Source organism: Phalacrocorax aristotelis, chromosome 5, assembly GCF_949628215.1.
Source record: "Phalacrocorax aristotelis chromosome 5, bGulAri2.1, whole genome shotgun sequence".
Taxonomy (NCBI): Eukaryota; Metazoa; Chordata; class Aves; order Suliformes; family Phalacrocoracidae; genus Phalacrocorax; species Phalacrocorax aristotelis.
Genome location: NC_134280.1, coordinates 43484067 through 43497496, shown reverse-complemented (window position 1 = coordinate 43497496; position 13430 = coordinate 43484067). Strand labels below are relative to the sequence as shown.

At 43.4% G+C, this 13430-nt stretch overlaps 1 protein-coding gene across 7 annotated transcripts in view; it reads left to right on the top strand.

Moving 5' to 3' along the window:
- The window catches only part of HDAC4 (histone deacetylase 4), a 262455-nt gene that overhangs the window by 124004 nt on the left and 125021 nt on the right, over positions 1 to 13430 (top strand). The gene's annotated exons all lie outside the window — the stretch shown is intronic.

Sequence of the window (13430 nt, the reverse complement as noted above, 5' to 3'; positions counted from 1 at the left end):
TTTGTCCAAATCTACCTCTGTGCCCTCTCTGGAAGCAGAGGATGGTGCACATCACTGCTCTTCTTTGTTGCTGCCTACATCTGTATGCAGAACCGTTGAGTTTAGGGTAAGCAGCATTGGTGTCCGTTTTTATTCATAGCCCAGGACTAATATTTTCAGCATGCCATGATGCCAAGCTTTTAAAAGCTGCCTTTATTGAAGTTTTAGGCAGTCCCATGCCAGCATCTCCAGGGGGAATTAGTAATCGTACCCTGACCCAGCGTGGGGCTGAGGGGAATGAAGGGCAGACACCACTAAATGCCTTTCTACAGCACTTGTGTAAGCTTTCGATGGTACCTTTTTCCATTAACCATGAGTATTTACATTGGTATGATACAAAAATCAAACTTCTGCTGGTTATGACACCTTCACAATTGTGTATGACACCAGGGACTTCAGAAACAACACTTTCCTTAAGCATAAATCGAGGCAGATGGTCAAACTTAGTGACCTGTAAAATATAACAAGTTTGCTCACCAGAAATGTTCAGTACAAACAAATGTACTGTCACCTAAAAATACTGAGATGGCATTTCTGACAAAGTGATGGTGGCACAAGGAAGTCAAAGTTTGGGTAAGGCCAAGAATGAATTTTGCTACCTCTAAATACACACGGGTGATCAAACTGACTGAATGGTATTTCAGCATAATGTTTCTTCCTCCCTGTTAACTTTGCTTGATCGCATTTATCTACCTCTGTTTTATCTGTAAATGAAGTTATTACAGCAGACCTTCTAAAATTGCCTCTGTCGGTCAAGTCCTTAGTGTCTTGCAGAAAACAGCACTGGTTTGTACTGTTTGGTTTTTTTCCCCCTGAAAGTAGGGCCCAACAACTTCCTTTCTAAATAATGTGCTACTCTGGTGATCTGCAGATAGTGGGCTTTTTAACAGACCCTTCATGTATGCACCCTTACATGTTTGGGTGTAAGTTAGTTTTGTAGCCTCCTCTTGCAGAACTACATCCATTGCTCTTGTCATCCCAGTAACCCAGCTTCTCCTTGCTGGCAGGACTGCACTTAACCTGGATCAGTTAGGCATCCTGCTCAATGCCCTGACCAGTTATCCCAGCATCAACGGGGCATGTATGGCAGGAGCTACTCAACCCACTCAGGTATTGAAGACCTGAGGGAACAACAGCTTTGGCAGCTTCATCCCTTGCCCGTTTTTGGTAACTGCTGGAGTGAGTCCAGCGGAGAGTTAGAGATGATCAGGGGGCTTGAGCATCTCCGATATGAGGAAAGGCTGAGATACCTGGGTTCGTTCAGCCTGGAGAAGAGAAGACTGAGAGGGGATCTCATCAATATTTATAAGTATCTGAAGGGTGGATGTCAAGAGGATGGGGCCAGACTCTTTTCAATGGTGCCCAATGACAGGACAAGGGGCACTGGGCACAAGCACAACACGGGAAGTTCCACCTAAACATGAGAAAAAGCTTCTATACTGTGAGGGTGCCAGAGCAGTGGCACAGGCTGCCCAGGGAGGTTGTGGAGTCTCCTTCCCTGGAGACATTCAAAACCCACATGGACGCAGTCCTGTGCCCCCTGCTCCAGGTGTACATGCTCAAGCAGGGGGTTTGGACAAGATGATCTTGAGAGGTCCCTTCCAACCCCTACCATTCTGTGATTTTTAAGCATCTCTTCTGAACACCCAAATGCCTTGCGCACAAGCGGTGAAGTCTTCAGTAAATCTCCCAGACTCTGCAGGGCTGGGGATGAGTAGAGAGGAGCCTGGTGCTGTCTCATGGTACCCACCAAAGCAGGGCTCTGCAGTGAAAGTCTGCTACCTTGAGCAAAGCAAACTTGAAGTAAATTGGCTGTGAAGTGGAAACATGCAAATTAAAGCAGGCTAAATCATGGGAGGATTAGGCTGTAGTGATTTAAGACAGCTTTATTTCAGTATGGAAACACTGACGCAGGAATTAACATACTTGAAGTTCTGCTCGTTGTCTTCATAGTTAAGATGGGTGGTCTGACACACAGGCGAACACAGAAATCAGTCTCTTTCTAGAAGTCTCTGTGTATCATAAAATTGTAACAATGGCATTTTGGAAACGTTAAGTACTATTCTTTGGGTTGGCTCTTTTGGCTGATCAGCTGGGAGAGCAGAGGGGCTTTTGTAGGCTTCGCGTCTTGGGAGGCACGAGAGCTTTGTGTAGCCTCCAGGCATGGGCTTCTTGGCAGGTCGGGAGAGGCATGGTCTGGGATTCATCTGGCAGCTACAAATATACAGAATCTCTTGCAAAATGCCATTAGATCACCTCGTCTGGCTTCCACTGTATTTTAAGTTCAATGCTACTCAGAAACATTTAGGTCAGTACCTTGCATTTTGCCAAAGATTGTCATTGGGCAAGACGGAGTTGTGAACTGAGAGGGGGAATATCCACCACTTCTCTTGGTAGTTATTGTGGCCCTTAATCATCTTGACGATTAGCCTGGCCTCAGTTAAACTTGCTTCTCACAGCTGAAGGACAGGTCTTTTACTGCAGCCTTGGAGCCCCCGAGTACCTGGTATTTCTGCTTAGCTGGTGCTTACATGTTATAACCCAGCGGCTTTGCAGTTCTGGTGGGCTCATCCAGCTGACATCCTTCACAGTGGTGTATTCCCTGCTGCCTTCCAACCACTGTGGTCATTTCTCTGCGTTTGTTCCAGTTCTTCAACACACATCTTAGAAACCAGTTACTGGAACTGTAAGTTTTTATCATTGGTATTTAGAGGTAAAATTCCCTTTATGTCCTCTCTCCATTTTTAGGATTTATGATTAAGAATTGCTTTTTCAGAGGATGATGCTCTGAAGAGAGCTAAGCAGTTTTTCACACATGCTGTTGTGTTTTATGAATATTTCAAACGGTCTGGCTTTCCTTGTAAGGATGACTTGTTTCTGTAATCTTTCGGGTACTCTATAAGAAAAAAAGCACCTTAAATTCAGAATTTCTTTAAATGGTTTAGCATATTAAGGCAACTACACATTAAGGAGAAGTAATTTTATAAAATATGTACTCTAAATGAGAGGAGTTGTTCCTGACTTAATGTTTCCCATAACTCGATGTGTTTTAGAAACAAAGACTATGGCATTGGTAGCTTTTAGAACAGAATGGATCTACAAAGGCCAGATACAGTGACCCCAGAGGTAAGCAAGGTCTCATGTAGTTTGCGGAGGTGCCGTTTAACTCTTCAGTAGCAGCAAGTTTTTTGCAACTTTGTGTTGCATGAAAGAAAAACTATGAAAATTGATTGTATGCAAATGGATTTCTAACGTTTCTTGAAAAATATAGGTTAAGAACAGGCTCATAGTCTTGAGGGATGAAGCTGTAGAACACACAGTGCTTCATTAAAGTGCCCTAAAAATAAAATACTATTAGTGTAAAATATGATTTTCTTAATGGAGAAGAGATTAATTGTGTATTAGTATCAAAAATCGAAAGAAAGTTTTGGTAGTAATTATCTGTTTGGATTTGGATACCTTCTTTGAAACAATTTTTTTGTATGGGAATGTTTGAAGTGACTGCAAGAGCTGAATGTCCCATTTTTGTCATGTTTCAGTTATTGTAGAGTACTATAAAGAGATATGGAACCTGAAGACAGATCTTAAGGAGCCATATCATCCCTGTGGTCCTTTGTGCATTCCCTAATCTGGAGAGAGATGACTGTCCATTAATTTTTCAGATTCTTGCTGTTCAAAGTCTTTACCAATGAAGATGCTGAGTTTGAGCATGCATGCAGAAGACTGCTACCTTCTCCATTTCTTAAATCCAAAGGTGGGAATTTGGGTGCTGTCATGCCAACATAGCACTCTGGCAAGGCACAACTCTAAACAAAACCATCAGTGGTTTAAGTAGTCATCCAGAAAATGGCTGGCAGCTGATAAAATTCCTGCTGCTGATTTGGGATTTACCCAGGTTGTGTTTAGCTCTGGTGACACCACAGATTAAAATTGCTGGAAAAGACTTGCATTATCCACAAAGTCACTGTGTCGTGCTGGTTTGGTTTTCCTCTATATGTCTTGCTATTGTGCCCTTTGCTTCCTGTTTCAGGCTGGTGCCTTCCATGCTCGTACCCAGCCTTCCCCTTATATCGCCCTCATTTCTCTTTTTTCAAATGGTGGCAAATAGAGGGGACGTTTCATGCTAATCATTCTCCAAATCTTTAAGATAAAAGGAGATGCAAAGGGAGACATGGGTGCAAGTTCTGCCTTATGGTCAGCCTCCTCTTCCTCCCTGAGGCTTTTGTCATCAGCTGAGAATTGTTTCAGGGTTGTCACTGGCTCCAGCCCTGCATTTTGGTGTCTAGCACAGAAGTGGGAGCCCAATAAGGGGCTTCTGGAAGCAACCCTAATGCAAAAATGAGCGTCCCACTGACGTTCATTTGTAACATGTTTCTTGATAATACTAAGGGTGTGTACTATTTCAGGGAAGTGATAGGCAAGTCATTTCCATCTCTACTTGTCTCTAGTTATGGCTAAATCAACTTCAACCTTCTTAAACTTGCTTTTAAAAGCCTTCCTCTTCACCTTACCTCCTGTAGTTGTTCCTCAGTTGCTTTCCTGGATGTCCTTTTAATCTTTTTCTTCCAGTTTTCTGAATGCCTTTTGTCCACATTTCCCTTTGCAACCAAATGTCCTCTTAAGCCTCGGTCTGCTGAATCACTGAACCTCTTCAGGTTCTTTCCAAAGTCTCTTATCTTTTTCAAGTGCTCTGAAAAGTCAGTCATTGTTATTTTATTTAAGGATACATATAGGATCTCCATCCTTATATTACATTTTAAGTCTCTCACCTTTGGGCTTCTCACAGCATCTTGTTTCTTTTGGTGGAAGGATCAGGCTACAGTCATTCCCTAGACAGAGAAGTTTGTTGCCCGAATATAATCGGAGCAGAGTTGTAGCCTACCGCAAAAGTAGGTAGGCATCATTTAATTTGCCACAATCCAGAAACCCTGTAGTTAGGTCCAAGTTTTTCATTCTGAAGTAGCTGCCCAACAGAAATAAGCCATCTGATTGCTGGTCTTCTGATGTGAATAAGCCACCTGATTGCTGGTCTTCTGAAATGTGAATACCGTGCGGGTCCCATGAGCAATGCCTACACACAACGGAGGTCCCTATGCAAGAGTCTGTGCTCTGCATGGTCTGGTCAAGATGAGGTATGGCCTCCCAAACTCATTAATGTCTGCCTTGTGCTTTGATCAGCCTGACTTACACTAGATACCATTCTTAAAATTTCATAAATTGGAGTATTTAATTCACTGAGGCTGTCCCACTCTTCATCCTCTCTGGTTTTACCACTTTTGAAATTCTTCAGCTGCATGCTGTGATTTAGGGTTTATATTAGCTGGCATATGCGCTTCCCCATGGCCCTGCGGTTGGGCTGGGTGCTGCACAGGAGCTCACGCTGAATCCCAGGTCTCGGAGGAGTGGGGCATTTTGTTCTCCAAAGAGCAACAGGCAGTAAAGGAGATGGTTTAACATTAAAGTTCTGTTTTAAGGAAACAACTTACCTAGATGAACCTGGTGAGCAAAACTTCCGACCTTTCTTATGTTCCAAGGAAGGAAAAAAAAAACTCTTTGTGGAAGCGTTTTGCCAGAGACCAAGCTCAGCTGTGAAGATATTTGTAGTTAATTATATCAAAACTGTGTTTCTTTTAGTAAAAACACAATTTTTGCATGAACTACAATTAAATGGAGTTTGACACTCAAGGACTGGCTTGGATTTTTAAGCAACATAAACAAGAATTGTCTTATTCATGGGAGCAGTGAGGGAAGACTTGCTCACCTCTTCCTTTGGTTGTAGTACATGTAGTGTAAATGTAAAGTAACCCAAATTTTTTACAACTGTGAATGATTTGTCTTCAGCTTGGATGCTGCTCGGTTAGGTAATTTCCACTAGTGGGGTCAAAATAAAGGTGAGTATTTAACTTCTGTACCCAACTGGTGCCAGTCTTTCTACCTTTCCATGCATGCTACCAAGGTTTTTTGAGGGTGATAGGTGCCATAGGGAAGGTGATGAAAGTATGATGAAGGAAATATGAGGGGAAGTGGGAACTCATGGGTGTTTGTCCTCATTCATCCACCCTTCTTTGGAAGAGAGGGTGTGCTGTTTCTCTGGAGCATTAGAGTAGGGGAATGCTGACTGTCCTTCTCTTCCCTCTACTCTACAGAGCCCTGGAGGGGCAAAGGAGTGTTGTGGTCATTGCTCTTCAGTAGGGGTTAGGTCATCTCATATAATAAAGATGCAGAGAGGGGACAATGTACTCATTTTTTAGGAAAAATATTCTTGTGAGCCTTAGAAAGCAAACATTTAATTTTTCCTTGTTTTTACACATTAGTGTTTGGTAGCAGTGCTCCTTACTCTAGCCGAAAGACAGTCTTTGGGGAGGGGGAAAGTAGCCATCTTGTGCTCCACCTTTGGCCAAGGTTGGGAAAAGTGGGAGGTGGCTATTTTAAGTGCTTGACCTACCATTTACATAAGCAATGTTTTGCTAAATTCAAATGTTGTTCTCAATGTCAGGGACCTTTTAATTGCAACCGGTTGCGTAAGGGCATGCATGCATTGGATGGGCAGGCAGTGACGGCCGTCCTCTTACTGCCTTCTGAAATGCTGCTCAACAGGTGGTTTGTGAAGCTGCTTAACAGACACAGCGGGCAACCAACCAACTTACATCCTTTAATAAAAAAAAAAAAAATCAGAACTTTAATTCTAGAAGCCCGTAGCAACCAAATTAAGTTGTCCTTTTAAAAAAATGTGTTCATTCACAGGAATGTTTCTTGCTACACTGCTTTTTCCTTAAGAAGACAAGTTTAAAGTGGGGTTTTAAATATTCCTGGTGAAAATATGTAAAAGTGTTATAACTAAACATGGATCTTGAGTATTGTTTTGGATCTGCTATGTGAAAACCAGTGTGTTAAAACTCATCCATCTGTCTGTCACCCTGCCTCTCCACGTGTATAGGAAGCAGTGCCTGTCAAATATGAATAAAAGAAAATGATATTCTGGTCTTCAGACTGGGATATTTTCAGCAGAATGAGCGCTGAGTTTTTGTTCCGTATTTAAAAGGCCATGCTGATGTCAGTGGTTTGTGCATAAACGCCAAGAAAATGTTTGCTTTGAGTGAGAGTCATCACTATGACGTTGGGAAACCTTATCGTGCGTGGAGTACTACTGGGATGGGGGATGCAGGGAAAATCTGCCATTATCCATTAGGATTTTGGTGCTAGCAGGGGAAAGGCTGATTCTTCCTGTTAGCCCACCCTCACACTCATGGGCTTCCTTAAGAAAAGGGCTTTGTAATTATTCACAGTCCTTTATCAGCCTTCTGTGTTTTAAATAAGTTCACTTTGTCTGATGCAGCTTTAAAAAAGGAAAAGTTGTTGGGGTTTCTTCTTTTTTTTTTTTTTTCATAGAAATCATAACTCACTTGTATGTTTCATTGTGTTTGTGTTCAGGAACTGAAAGGCAACACCTGCATGTTTTGCAGAAATGAGGAAGTGCTTTGGTGTAATTTCTCTGTGCTGTTGTGGAATCTGAATATTTTGAGGTTATCCAAATCTCTCTAGAAAACTACTTGTCTTTAATGTTCTCTTAAAATAGCACCTTTTTTTTTTCTATGCATTTAATTATTTTGAATCAATAACAAGTAAACATTCTGGGTCCTCATGCAGCTGAGGTACCTGAGTATATGGGTTATCTGAAAGCAAAAGCCTTGAGAGAGGAGGCTATAGAAAACTGTGGGCTACTTGCCTGTTTGAACATATGCTTCTCTTCTTGGACCAGGGTCCTGGTTTCTAATAAGCTGCTGAAAACACTGCAGCTTTTGAGCAATCCATGAGATGTTTTTGAGACCTGCTGAATACTTTCCTATTAGAGTTTGCTATTTAGCTACAGGTTTTGCTGCTTTTACTTTTTATTTTTGTGACGGGAGATTGCATTGCACATTTTGGGGTGTTTTGTACAGCTGGGAGTCCCTTGACTGGTGCCACAAATGAGTTGACTAGCTTGTTATTAATAACCATTCATTCATTTGCTGTTTAAAAAGACCAGAATATGTCTTTTTAGTAAAATTATAGCATGTGTCATGGGACAGGTAATTCCTAAGAATTTTCCTTTACCTTCTCTTTTGATCTTGGGGAGTTATCATACCATGGCTTAATTTTTCAGTAAATTGGTATGTTAGATCTTGAGGTGTTTGTTAAAGCTCCCGTTCTCATGGAGTCACCAGCTGCTGATCCCAGAGACTGCTGCGTTGCCTCTGCTCTGCTGCGTGGTTTTCCTCAGTGGTGCCCAGACCTGCCTTTGGCAACATTCGTGCTGCTGCTTTTTCTTTTTTAATGATAGCTATTCCCTTCCCTTGCCTCGCAAGCTGGTAGGATGCAGCAGGCGCGGGAGAGCAGGGCTCGGCCGCAGGTTCTCCGTGTGGTTTTGGCAGAGGACCGGCTTTCTTAGCAGCAGATAGGTAACTTTGATCTCCCAGCTCCTCTCTGTCTTTAGGAAGCTGATGGCATTTCCTCCTAGCCATAACTGGTTTTATCATGCAACTCCTTTTCAGATGGCCTGGCTGTTTACTAGCTGGCACCATCTCTACTTGCAAGCGAACCTTCACTTCAGTTCTCATCACATCATCTTGCTCACTCTGCCCCAGGATCCCCTCCATCTATGTGAATGGCACCACTGTGCTTTGACAGGAGTTATAGTGGGAAAACAATTCTTCCTTGATGCATCTGAGAGAGAAGGAGATGTGATGTCTGCTGTCCTCCTGAAAGTTCACCGTTTAACTCTTGGCACTCCTGCTCCATCTCTAGTTTGTCTGCTGGCTTTTGTTCTTGCCAGTGTAGCACTCACAGCTTTGCAGGCTCTAGAGAGAACCCTGTAAGGAGGTCTGGGCATTTGTGTAACCCCGGCTTTGCAGTGTATCCCTCAAACTTACCCATGCTTATCTAGTTGGGTAGATTCTGCCCCCTGCCTGCCCCCCGCCATGGGGAGGTTTTCATGTGTAATCTCAGGATGAGACCTGGCAGGCTCCTGTTCCACCTCCTCCATGTTTAATTATCTTTTCTAAAGTATCACTTTCCCCTGAAGGAAGTTCATGGTGAGATTAGAGAGGAGCATGTGAGAAATCCATGTGGGTTTGGCTCTTCAGAAGTATATCAGTTCTTCCTTCAGCCTGCCTCTTTGTCTTGGGTATCCGGTAAGGTGAGGAGTCTCTTGTACCAACAGCAAGACAGAGGGATCAAAGAGGTTCGATTACTGGATAATGCTTGAAACAAGGAGGCAGGTGAAATTATATTCCCAGGAATGCCTTTTAAGAAAGGATATATTTTTTTTTGTTTTCTGGTGTTTATTATTATTTATTTGGATGCTTTTTCTTGTGGAAACTCAGGTGGATTTTGGCTGTCTATGCCCCAGCATGCAAGGAAACTGTGCAAGGAAAACCTTCCTACAATTTTATGAAGTCTAAAGAAATAGTCCAGGCTGACTCTCTTGATTCCATTATCTTTAATTTGACTAAAAGCACTGACATAATCCAAGATGCTCATTTGTTAAAGAAGTCATTGATTAAACCAACAAGACGACAGAGTAGGATAACGATTGAAAAGGTGGTGGTGAAACTTTAAGTGTCTCTCTTTGGAGATCCTCAATCCTGCGAAGGCACATCTGTTGGAGACATCTATGCAATCAAGGTTTATTCCTGGCCTTCTTACAGGCTTGAGAAGTTCTCATTCCTTCTTCACATTCTCCTTGAGGACTTACTTTGTGTGTTCAGCAGTGCCCTGTTTTATTTGTGAAGTGTTTGGCTTTCCTGCTGCGGCAGGACATGATGCTGAAGGTGCTCAGAAGATCAGGGTGGTGCTGCAGCCCCCAGTCGAAAGCACTGAAGGTTTCTGCAGCACTTCAGGCAGGACCATCAGAAATGCAGGTGACCTGTAAGATCCAGATATTTACCCAAGAAAGTTTATATTTTTCCAAACTCTGATGTACTGCTCTGAGGCTGTGAGCAGGAAGACACTACAGAATGTTATTTTCTGTCTATTGTTGATGGAATTTGGTGGTTTTTCTTCAAGTAAAGAGAAATTTTTTAGTAATTTAAATCTAAGGTGGAGAAGCGGGCTGCTCTTCGAGTTTCAGTTTTCTTATCATCACAAATAAAATCTGTATGTAGATCTCTCATAGGTTTCTAATAAATGCTAATGAGATCTTTTCAGGGAAGGTATTAGGATCAAAACAGCTGGTTACAGAAATCCAGAATCCCTGTGCCCTTATGATGTCTTCAGGTCTCAGTAGTAATCAGCAAGAAGTTTCTTTGCAATGAATGAGTGAGTGACATTTAAAGCTCCATCTGTTGCCTACGGTGCAGTGCCTCACGATCTGTTTCAATGGGTGATAGGATGATTAATTTTGGTTCCCATTCATGCCTCATGAAATATTCTCATAGTGGGGAATGACTCCAGCCCTTGCTGAACTGCAGCATGTGTGGTGCTTGTAGGAAGCCTCAGCTGCTGTTTACTCCTAGCTTGTGCTCCGAGAAAGGATCCAGGCTGCGTTTGCATTCACCCACGCAGCTCTGTAGCAGGCTATGCAAAAATACCAGTGACTGCGGTGTACTGACCTGCCTGCTTTTGAGGGATGGCTCCATCAGCAGTGCCACTGCAGCTTGCTTTTCTTTACAGCCCTGTTGTGAACTGAGGACTTGCCTGTCCCTGTAAGTGAGGACCGCCTTCTGGTCTCATCGTGAAAGAGTGGTCTGACTTCTCCATCTTGCTGTCCTTCAGACTAGCTGTGCTGTGATGCTTGAGCTCATTGTATAATTCTAGCCCAAAATAAACTCACCTGGGAGCCTTGTCCTCGCCTTTGGGGGAGTAGAGGTAGGAATTAAGTAAAACGGAGGTAATGAAGTGCTTCTCCTTGCTGCCCCACATCACTTTGCCATCCCAGCTCTGCACGTTGTCCTTTACTTTGCCCTGCCATGATACAGATTCATGGAGGAGCGTGGCAGGGCTGTGCCTTCATCCTTCCCCTGTATAATGCTCGTGATGTGCCGCAGAGAGTGTTGGTGTCCTGGGTGCTGCTGCACCGAGAACTCCTGCTCCCACTGTCTGCATGGGGTCCTGGGCAAATTTTGGGGCTCCACTAGTATAGGCTGGTGAAATCTTTTCAAGGGGATAAGCTGAATATAGATGGTAATGTGGAGGGTTTTTTTTTCCTCACCTAATACTTTCTGCTTATATTTCAGCCATCCAGCATGCTGCAGATTAAAACCAACTAAATCTTAGGTGCTCTGAGGGTGCACTTCTTTCACTTCATTCTCCTTTACACACAGAATACGCTGCTTTTATCCTGGCACTGCAGTCATATACTGCAGTAGCTTGTTTCTATTAATAGCTCTGATCTCACCGTCTCTTAGTGTTTCAGTGAGTTTTGACATTTTTCGGAAGTTGAAGCCCCGCTGGAAAAGAGTGCCTTGGCTGCCCAGCCACCGTGCCTGGCTAGCAGAGGGGACGCCAGCACTGCTGCTGGCACTGGGTGGGCAAAAGCAGGCAGTTCCTGGCGGGGGGGACTCAATTCACAACTGAGCGACACTTAATGCAAGTTCTCCTTCCAGAATAAACCACTGCAAACACTCCCTCGGCTGCGCTTGAAGTGAGCAGTCACTCCTTGCTTCATTTCCAGGCTGGTTTCAAGCAAAATGAAGGCAGTGGTTTTTAGAAACGGCGTTTCATGGCTTTGAAGCCTGCCCGCACGGTGCTCCTGACATGCTAAAGTAATTTCTGCCAGCAACAACCTGGTACTTGAAGGCTTTGCAAAATACAGGAAAACTTTTAAAAATCAGGGGCTGTTGCCAGACAGCAAGGGCAGCCCCCAGGAAATAAAGTCAGAATAAACACGATTGGTTTTTTTTTTTCGCTTCTGCCCAGGGAAGAAGGCAACTGGAAACAATGCTTAGAGGGGCAGGACCATAACACACGCTTGCTTGGCATCCTGCGACTCGTGCTGTGCCAGGATGGTGCTGGTTCAGCAGGGTGGGATGGGGTTGTCTCTGCTGGCAGCAGCCGAGAGCCTGGGGATGCTGAGCACTGGCTCCTGCTTTTGTATTTATTTTTTTGTGTGTTCTCAAAGGCTGGTGTGCTGCTATTGGCAGAATCTGTCTGGAGGGCAACGTTTGCATGCCAGTAATTAGAAAGCAAACTCATTAGTTAGAAATAAAGCCCAAGTCCAGAGAGGATGGGGGTTGGGGGCGAGAAGATGAGTCAATGGTTTCTGGAAAGCACTGGCCGGGGAGGTTCAGCCGCAGCCGTCCAGAGGAGTGTCCCCTCCCTGGTGTGCAGAGATTTGGAAAGGCACCAGGGACTACAGAGTTACTGGAGGAGCTGAAATGCTCTTTTATCGGGGTTTTGTGCACTCTGTCTCCTAAGCGCTCTCTGTTGCAGACATGTGGCGGTACGTCTATAGTTCGTATACTGTTGGGGCTGGGAGGGTGTGTGTACTGCTTTTCTTCCTCCAGCCTTGACCAGATGCTCATTCCCAGTGTTTTGCAGCAGATTTGGGGAGGTTGATGCAATTTCTTCTTTCAAGCCAAAGGGAATTGCTGAGTAAAGAGGATCAGGGTGGCTGGGAAGGAGCTGTGCAAAAGCTGTGGAACTCGCTCCGTGCCAGAGGGAGGGAGGTCTTGAGGAAAATGTTTCATGCACTTTCCATTTTTAGGTGATGTTGTATTTAAAATGTGAGGGAAGCAGTTTTCTGTGCTGCTTAAATTTAAAAAAAAAAAGTCTGGGAACAGCTTTTGATTAAAAAAAACCCAGAAAACACCAGACTAGTTTGGGAAATATTTTTAAAGTTCAGCCTAAGTAAAGGTTATACTGAAACAAGATTTGAATTTAAATCTTTGTTTCAAATATCCCGTGTCCGTCTCATACTGAAATTTTGTGTTAACGTACATTTTAGTGTGTTTTCAGGACTGAATACTTCTATATTTTAGTCTCTTAAGGGCTTGCGTGAAAATGCTGTATCAGAGATGGGGAAGAAAATATAGTTCTTACTGTTGGTTTTATTTAAATACGTATGCACGTATTTAAGTAGCATCACCTTCCCCTAATTCTGTCCCAAAACGCTCAGTACTTGTAGAGACGTTATTTTCCATTTTGGAGCCTAGAAGAAACTCAACATATGACTGATCTGATAATGTGTTTATCTACAGCCTTTATGTGAAATGATTTTAATGTCAAACATTTTTTGTAGAAAACGCACCCTTGCTTTCAGGTTTGAGCTTCTATGTTTATTTACAGCAAATGTATTTAACAGCGTAAATGTATTTAAGAAGACTTCCATTCAGCAGTGTTATGGGCAAGCTGTAAGATGTCAAATTTACAATCTCAACCACGCGGCAGCTCTGTGCCAGCAATCGATGGGGCTA